General features: G+C 50.6%; 1 pseudogene across 1 annotated transcript; it reads left to right on the top strand.

Moving 5' to 3' along the window:
* The first annotated feature begins 5,237 nt into the window (after positions 1-5,237).
* Positions 5,238-7,641, top strand: LOC308578093 (lysophosphatidic acid receptor 6-like; annotated as a pseudogene). The gene is made up of 2 exons: positions 5,238-5,292; positions 6,585-7,641. The product of its transcript is annotated as a lysophosphatidic acid receptor 6-like (transcript).
* The last annotated feature ends 1,121 nt before the right edge of the window (positions 7,642-8,762 follow it).

Raw genomic sequence — 8,762 nt, forward strand, 5'->3', positions numbered from 1 at the left:
GCTGCTTTGGGAGTCCCCGCTGGCCCCCTGTTTCTGGTGTGTCCCCCCTGGGACCCCCCTTGCCCTGACCATCGGCGCCTCCTTCTGGGAATCTTCCGATCCGCTGGAGAAGCTCATGGAATCTCTCGGGTCACTGTCATACTCCCCAACGCTGCCCTCAGATTCTTCCCCTTCGCTCTCCATTTCCTCTCTCCCTCTGCTCCTGAGCCCCTGACACATGGGATATATTTCGCAGTCAATAATTATTTGGTCCCTCTACAATCCAAGCTTGCTCCCCCTGAGCCCTAAGGGAAGCTTACAAAGATCAAAGATTCACCTTCACTTTTATAAATCCATATATGACAAAAATCCATGCAAACAGATGTGGTTTCCTGTGTGAAATATTCCCCAGTTGTAATCCGTCAGTTGTCTTCAGCCACCTTTGAGAGAGGTTTTTTGGTTTTTTTAATGTAATCATGTCTTTGAACAAAGTCCCTTTATATCTTCAAACAAGTTGATACCTTGCCCATTCTAATTAGAGCCCTCCACAAAGGACCACACCATTAAACATCAAGTTCTCAAGGTTTTTTTTCCTAAAGTTCCACTTGCATTCTGCTTAATTAATTGATTCTTTCTCCTTGAGGCTTGCCAAATCATGAAGCAGCAAGTATAAAAAAAGACCAGACACATCACATATTCCAAAGCAGAACGACGAAAATCCTTTCCCGGTCAAAATCTTAGAATCATAGAATCATAGAATCATAGAGTTGGAAGAGACCACAAGGGCCATCGAGTCCAACCCCCTGCCAAGCAGGAAACACCATCAGAGCACTCCTGACATATGGTTGTCAAGCCTCTGCTTAAAGACCTCCAAAGGAGGAGACTCCACCACACTCCTTGGCAGCAAATTCCACTGTCAAACAGCTCTTACTGTCAGGAAGTTCTTCCTAATGTTTAGGTGGAATCTTCTTTCTTGTAGTTTGGATCCATTGCTCCGTGTCCGCTTCTCTGGAGCAGCAGAAAACAACCTTTCTCCCTCCTCTATGTGACATCCTTTTATATATTTGAACATGGCTATCATATCACCCCTTAACCTCCTCTTCTCCAGGCTAAACATGCCCAGCTCCCTTAGCCGTTCCTCATAAGGCATTGTTTCCAGGCCTTTGACCATTTTGGGTGCCCTCCTCTGGACATGTTCCAGTTTGTCAGTGTCCTTCTTGAACTGCGGTGCCCAGAACTGGACACAGTACTCCAGGTGAGGTCTGACCAGAGCAGAATACAGTGGCACTATTACTTCCCTTGATCTAGATGCTATACTCCTATTGATGAGGCCCAGAATTGCATTGGCTTTTTTAGCTGCCGCGTCACACTGTTGGCTCATGTCAAGTTTGTGGTCAACCAAGACTCCTAGATCCTTTTCACATGTACTGCTCTCAAGCCAGGTGTCACCCATCTTGTATTTGTGCCTCTCATTCTTTTTGCCCAAGTGCAATACTTTACATTTCTCCCTGTTAAAGTTCATCTTGTTTGTTTTGGCCCAGTTCTTTAATTTGTCAAGGTCGTTTTGAAGTGTGATCCTGTCCTCTGGGGTGTTAGCCACCCCTCCCAGTTTGGTGTCATCTGCAAATTTGATCAGGATGCCCTTGAGTCCATCATCCAAGTCGTTGATAAAGATGTTGAATAAGACCGGGCCCAAGACAGAACCCTGTGGCACCCCACTAGTCACTCTTCTCCAGGATGAAGAGGAACCATTGATGAGCACCCTTTGGGTTCGGTCAGTCAGCCAGTTACAAATCCACTGAGTGGTAGCATAGTCAAGACCGCATTTTACCAGCTTCTTTACAAGAATATCATGGGGCACCTTATCAAATGCCTTGCTGAAATCAAGGTAGGCTACATCCACTGCGTTCCCTTCATCTACCAGGCTTGTAATTCTGTCAAAAAACGAGATCAGGTTAGTCTGACTATTGGTGATCACAGCATTCCTTTCTAGGTGCTCACAGACTGTTTGCTTAATGATCTGCTCCAGAATCTTCCCTGCTATTGATGTCAGACTGACTGGGCGGTAATTATTTGGGTCCTCTCTTTTCCCCTTTTTGAAAATAGGGATAACATTTGCCCTCCTCCAGTCTGCCGGGACTTCGCCTGTTCTCCGGGAATTCTCAAAGATTACTGCCAGTGGTTCTGAGATCACATCTGCCAGTTCTTTTAATACTCTTGGATGCAGTTCATCTGGCCCTGGAGACTTGAATACATCTAAACTAGCCAAGTATTCTTGTACTATCTCCTTAGTTATACTGGGCTGTGTTTCCTTTGCTGAATCATTTGCTCCAAATTCTTCAGGTCGGGCATTGTTTTCTTTATCGGAGAAGACTGAGGCAAAGAAGGCATTGAGGAGTTCAGCCCTTTCTGTGTCCCCTGTTTGCATTTCACCATCTTCTCCTCTGAGTGACCCCACTGTTTCTTTGTTCTTCCTTTAGCTACGAACATACCCATAAAAGCCTTTTTTGTTGCTTTTAACCTCTCTAGCAAGCCTGAGTTCATTCTGTGCTTTAGCTTTTCTGACTTTGTGTCTACACGTGCTGGCTATTTGTTTGAATTCCTCTTTGGTGGTTTCCCCCCTTTTCCATTTTTTGTACACATCCTTTTTTAATCTTAACTCAGTTAAAAGTTCTTTAGATAGCCACCCTGGCTTCTTTAGGCACCTTCCATGTTTTCGTCTCATTGGTATTGCCTGACGTTGTGCTTTTACTATCTCCCTCTTAACAAACTCCCAGCCATCATGAACTCCCTTTCCTTTTAGTATTACTGTCCATGGGATCTCACCCAGCACTTCCCTAAGTTTTATGAAGTCGGCTTTCTTAAAGTCAAGAAATTGAGTCCTAGTATGCTTGGCTGCTCCTTTCTGCTGTATAGTAAACTTCAGAAGAGCATGATCACTCGCGCCTAATGATCCTTCCACTTCTACCCCACTAACCAGGTCATCAACATTGGTTAGGACCAGATCTAAAATGGCTGTTCCTCTTGTTGCTTCTCCCACTTTCTGGACAATGAAGTTGTCTGCAAGGCCAGTGAGGAATCTGTTTGACCTTATGCTCTTGGCTGAGTTTGACATCCAACAAATATCCGGGTAATTGAAGTCCCCCATTACTACTATCTCCCTTCCTTTTGCATGCTTGGCCATCTGTTCCAGGAAGGCATCATCTATGTCCTCCATTTGGCTTGGGGATCTGTAGTAAACTCCCACAATGAGGTCTCTGTTATTCTTCTCTCCCTTAATTTTGACCCAAATGCTCTCACTTTGACTTTGAGGTTCTAAATCTTGGATCTCTTCTCAGGTATACACGTCCCAGGAGGAAAGAGAAAGAGCCCCAGGGAAAGAGGAGGTTGGGCTGAGCTGGTGTGGGAATGAGAGGCAGAGAATGCAAAGCAACTCCGGAAACGGTGAACAAGGCAAGCTGTGATCTCGTTTGAGGAAAGGGAATTAAGATGCCTGCTTCCCCATCCCCAGTGGATTAAAATGTCCAAAGATTAGGAAAAGAAGAAAGAAGAGGAAGCAGGATTGGATGAACATTATAAGAGACCATAGTTTTCCATTGTGACTTGGCTGAGATTTGTTGGAACAGTTTTTAAAAGGCCTTATAAAAACTGGACCTAGAAACTGGAGAAATACTAATTTGGATTATTAGACGATCATTATAAGAGTCATATTGCACTGTCTGAGTTGGTTCAGATTTGAAAGCTGGGCTAGGGAGGAAGATGAAGGGAATGTGTCATCTTGGTGAAGAGGAAAAGAGTTTGGATTTGATTTCCCGCTTTATCACTACCCGAAGGAGTCTCAAAGCGGCTAACATTCTCCTTTCCCTTCCTCCCCCACAACAAACACTCTGTGAGGTGAGTGGGGCTGAGAGACTTCAGAGAAGTGTGACTGGCCCAAGGTCACCCAGCAGCTGCATGTGGAGGAGCGGAGACGCGAACCCGGTTCCCCAGATTACGAATCTACCACTCTATGCTAAATACCACTTACCACTGCATGCTAAATACAGCTGGGTTTATTCTGGAGTGCAGATTATGAATAATTGTTGCTACAGATTATTTTCAGACGGAGATGGGAGTTTTCTTTTCGGTGCCTGCCCTGTGGAACACCCTCCCAGCAGATGTCAAAGGAAAAAAACAACTACCAGACTTTTAGAAGACATCTTCATTGGACGGATGCCCTTGTATTCCAGGGTCACGAGAGAGGGAGAAAAACTTTCCACTTTCTCCATGCCTGGGCATAGCCAAGGAGAGCCCCCCCCCCATTCCTCAAATATTATTGAAAAGCATTACCCGAGGTTCTCTCTCCCCCCCAGCAGAAGCCTGCCCCCCATCAAAAGCCTGGCTATGCCCATGTCTCCATGCCATGCATAATTTTATAAACTTCTGTCCTGTCGCCTCTTACTTGAATGTTCTTTAAACTAAAAAATCCCTATGCGGAGCTGGCGAAACTAACAGCAAAACCAAGAAAGCAACATGAGGGACTAGTCATGAAGAATGGAAGCCCTTTTGGAAATATCTGAAAAAATAAGCAGATGAAATCGCAAGCAGGATTTGAAATATGAGCAGCGATTGACGATTGATAATATACGAAATACGTTTTAGCAGAAAGTTTATTAGAATGCGTTATGTAAATGGGATGGGATTAAGAACATCATGGAGGGAACGGCGGGAAGTCAAAGTTTAAAGAGAAATGTAAAACAAATTTGGAATCTTGAATATATGTATACTGTATAAAGTTTAATTTAAAAAACTGACTTCAAAAAACTAAAAAGTCCCAGACGCTGCAACCTTTCTTCATAGGGAAGCCTTCTCCTCCACTTTATCATTTTGGTGGCCCTTTTCTGACCATTTTCCAACTATGCAATACAGTATCCTTTCTGAGGTAAGCCGACCGGCACTGCACACAGCATTGCAGAAGCGGTGGCACCATATATTGGTACAAGGAACGGATAGCAGCAGTTTTATTTTCACTAAGTTCTTCACCTTCCAGAGACAGACAAACACAACATAAATCGCAGAATCAATAGCAGTTATGGGGCTTCTCCTCCCATGCAGGGAAGAGGGAAGGGGCTGGCGAGAGACGCGGCTTGTAGTTTTTCCCCAGCCGGAGACGCCGGAGGGCGGGGGGAGGAAGTGGGTCGGAGGCGAACCTTCCCGGAATGTGCCTGGAGGGGTTGAGGTTGCGCAAGGGGGCCTTGAGTTGCCGGGTAGCAGCAGCAGCAGCCGCAGGGCAGGGCAGGCAGGCGGACAGAGACCCACATGGAGGTCCTGGAGGTAGGAGGCAGTGGGGCTGGGGGCGTCGGTTGCTTGGCTGGGAGCCAAGGTGAGGCAGGGAGAGGGCGGCAGGACTCGTTTGGCCCCGACGGCAGGACTCCTGGGTCCCATGGGGAGGAAGGCGTCAACTCTGCTCCAGGGGCTTGGGGAGGGCGGCGGAGACGGCTTTCTAGGAAGCGAGAACCTCCAGGAGGGTCATCAGCACCCTGGACAGCCGGGAGGGGGGAAGAAAGGCAGTCCCACCCCCTCGACGGCCCGCGCTCCCTCCCACCTGCCCACCTCTCGCCCCCTCCCCGCTTCCTTTCCAAGGGGCTCAGCCATAGCTCCACCAGCGTCCGCGGAGGGAGGGACTGCCTGTGAGCCCCGAGAGAGAGAGAGAGAGAGAGCGTCCTCTGCAGGAAGAAGAAGACCACGGCCTCCCCCCCCCCGCCCCCAGTCTCAACTGGGCGAAATGCGGAGATGTCAGGATTTGAGGCTTCCTTTAAGGAGGGACAATCTAGGACAGAAGAGCCGCCGACCAGATACCCCCAAAGAAAACCTGCGAGCCGGATTCAGGCCCAAGCGCATTCTCCTCTCTTGCGCTTCCCGGGAACTGGGATTCGGAAGCATTCTTGCCTCAAGCTATTTAGGTAGAACATAGCCATCATGGCCAAGCAGCCATGGACAGAGCATCTCCAAGCACCGCAGAATCCTAAGAAAGGGGTTCAGGGTAAAAAGGAGAGTCAAGATTGTCAAATAATTCGAAAGGCTTGGAAGTTATCTAAAATTGGGGGGGGGGGGAGAGAGCTAAGAACCAGGCAAAGCGGGGCTGAAAAACGATAAACAAAGAGCCATCTAAAAGAGGGGAAAGGAGGTTGCAGCAGGCAAAATTTCAGGGCACCATCACCCCAGTCAGTGCACCACAAAAACAAAAGGAAAGAGCGCTCTCTGCTGGCTCCCCGCAGCTGAAGGTTTCTCCAGATTGACGGCTACATTGGACAGAGAGGGGACAAGAGGCGGTCGCTCTCTGGGTGGCTCCTTGCTTCGGAGCTGCTCAGTAGCTCTAGGGTGGGTGGGAGAAGTGTGAGCCTCGGAGAGCCGCGGAACCAGCCCCGCGAACAGGCCGCCGAGTGCGTGCTTGGCCTTTTCAATGTGTTGAGGGAGTGGGAGAGTCTTGGTTTGTTTTTGTTTTAATTTTTGTTATGTATTTTGTGTTTTTTATATTTCATTTTTATTTTGTGAACCGCCCTGAGCAATACGGATGAAGGGTGAATAAATGAATGAATAAGCGGTTTTCTTTCGTTTTTTCCCAGCGGCCGCCGAAGACCCTCTCCGTGCCGCTTTCTGGTGGCTCCGCGTGGAACAGCAGCAGCCCCACCTCCGGCTGCTTGGAGAGCGCCGACTTCCAGTACCTGCTCTTCCCCGTGGTCTACAGCCTGGTCTTCGCCCTGGGCCTGGTGGGGAACCTCTTCGTCCTGGGCTACTTCTTCCGCGCCAAGTCCGCCACGGAGCCCGCCAACGTCTTTCTGGTGAACCTGGCTGCCATCGACCTGCTCTTCGTGCTAACGCTGCCCTTCCGCATTGCCTACCACGCGCTGCGCAACGACTGGGTCTTCGGCGAGGCGCTGTGCAAGGTCACCGGCTGCCTCTTCTTCGCCAACCTGTACGGCAGCTCCCTCTTCCTGGCCTGCATCTGCCTGGAGCGCTACGTGGCCGTGGTACACCCGCTGCGCCACCTCCGGCTCCGGCAGCTGCGCTACCGGGTGGCGGCCGCCCTCGGGGTGTGGGCGGTGCTCGTCGCCGCCGTCCTGTACCTGGCGCTCCGCTTCCCCGACGGCCGCACCGCTTGCCTGGAGAACTTCTCCTCCAGCTCCTGGCGGGGGCGCATCTCCTCCGTCAGCCTCCTCTTGGCCGCTGCCGTGGGCTTCCTGCTGCCGCTCTTCCTCATCGGCATCTGCTACCCGCTCCTTGCCGGGGATGCAGCCCGGCTCGCGAGCGGTGCGGCGCAAGGCGCTGCGCACGGTGCTGGTGGTTCTGGGCGTCTTCCTGGTCTGCTTCGCGCCCTATCACCTGGTGCAAGTGGTGCACACGCTGGGTCGCGCCGGCGTGCTGGGCGGCTGCCCGCTCCTTCGCGCCACCTACGTGGCCCGCCGGCTCACCATGGCCCTCACCAGCCTCAACCCGCTCGTCTACTACTTCGCCGCCGAGCGCTTTGCCTGGCAGCCCGGCTGGTGGAAAGGCTGCTGCTGCTGCTGCCGCCGGCGGCTAGAAACCGCCCAGCCGCCCCTGCTGAGACTTCGCGGGCTTGGGGCCAGTAAGCAGGGATCCTCCTCGTGGGGAGAAAGCTGCGCTCCCGGGACGGCGCCGTGAGCTCTCCAGCAGATCGCGGATCGTCGGAGGTGCGCGCGCCTGCCTCCTCGGGCATTCTGGCTGCGCCTTCGTGTGAGCGAAGGAGTTCCTCAGCCTTAGACAAGCAGCCTTAGACAAGCGTCCAGCATAAACTGCCCTGGAGGAGGTTCCTTCGCCCTCTTCACGTTAAAGTGCTCATTTACACACCCACAGCCCGTTCGTCGCAAGGACCGTTTAAGAGATGGGAATTTGGAAGGCAGAGAGAGAGAGAGAGAGAGAGAGAGAGAGAGAGAGAGAGAGAGACTTCCCCTCCCTTGACGGGGTTTCTACAGCTGCTGCTGCTGCTGCTGCTGCGAGTGTTGGGGCTTCGCAGTTGAGACCTCTTCTGAAGTCTTTGTGGCAGGCAGACTTTAACAAGGCGCAGGTACTCCCTGCTTTCTACACACCCATTAGAGCAAAGGTAGGCCACAGCCAGGCAGAAGAAGGGGAAGAGAGCATCTTTTGCAAGCAGAGGGACCCAGCTTCAATTCCTGACGTCTCCAGGAAGGGTTGAGAGAGACCGTAGGCTGAAATCTGGAGAGCTGCTGCCAGTCAGTGGAGAGAGCAATGAGCCAGATGGTCTGTCTCCAAATAAGGCAACCTTCTATCTTGCTAATGGATCGAAAAAAGGAGGAGTGCTGTATGGGCCTATGTACCCCTTTGCCTCACCCCTTCCTCAGCATCTGAGGCAACCATTCTACACACACACACACACACACACACACACACACACACACACACACATGTTATGTCTGAATGGCCAAGTTTCCCAGGGAACATCCCAGCAGCCCTCATTGCCACTTGTCTGTGTGTGCAGGGGTCATAAGTGGAAGACAGAGCCTCATCTTGGCCAGCAAAGTGGGTGGGTGCTTCTAGGGAACAGTGTTAGTGTCAGAGTAATGCAGTTCAGGCAAGACACAGTAGTCACATATTGCAAAGAAGATGGGGAGAGGGTTACAATACAATATAGGTTGCTATAGGCATTGATTCTCTTGCTCCTGCCCAAATCTCTGTTTTTATTCTAGAGCCTTTCCATCACAATACCAAAACAACAACTAGCTAAACGACAAAATATGGTAAATAACTTTATTTTGCTGGGGGGG

Source organism: Podarcis bocagei, assembly GCF_964188305.1.
Source record: "Podarcis bocagei genome assembly, chromosome: W".
NCBI lineage: Eukaryota > Metazoa > Chordata > Lepidosauria > Squamata > Lacertidae > Podarcis > Podarcis bocagei.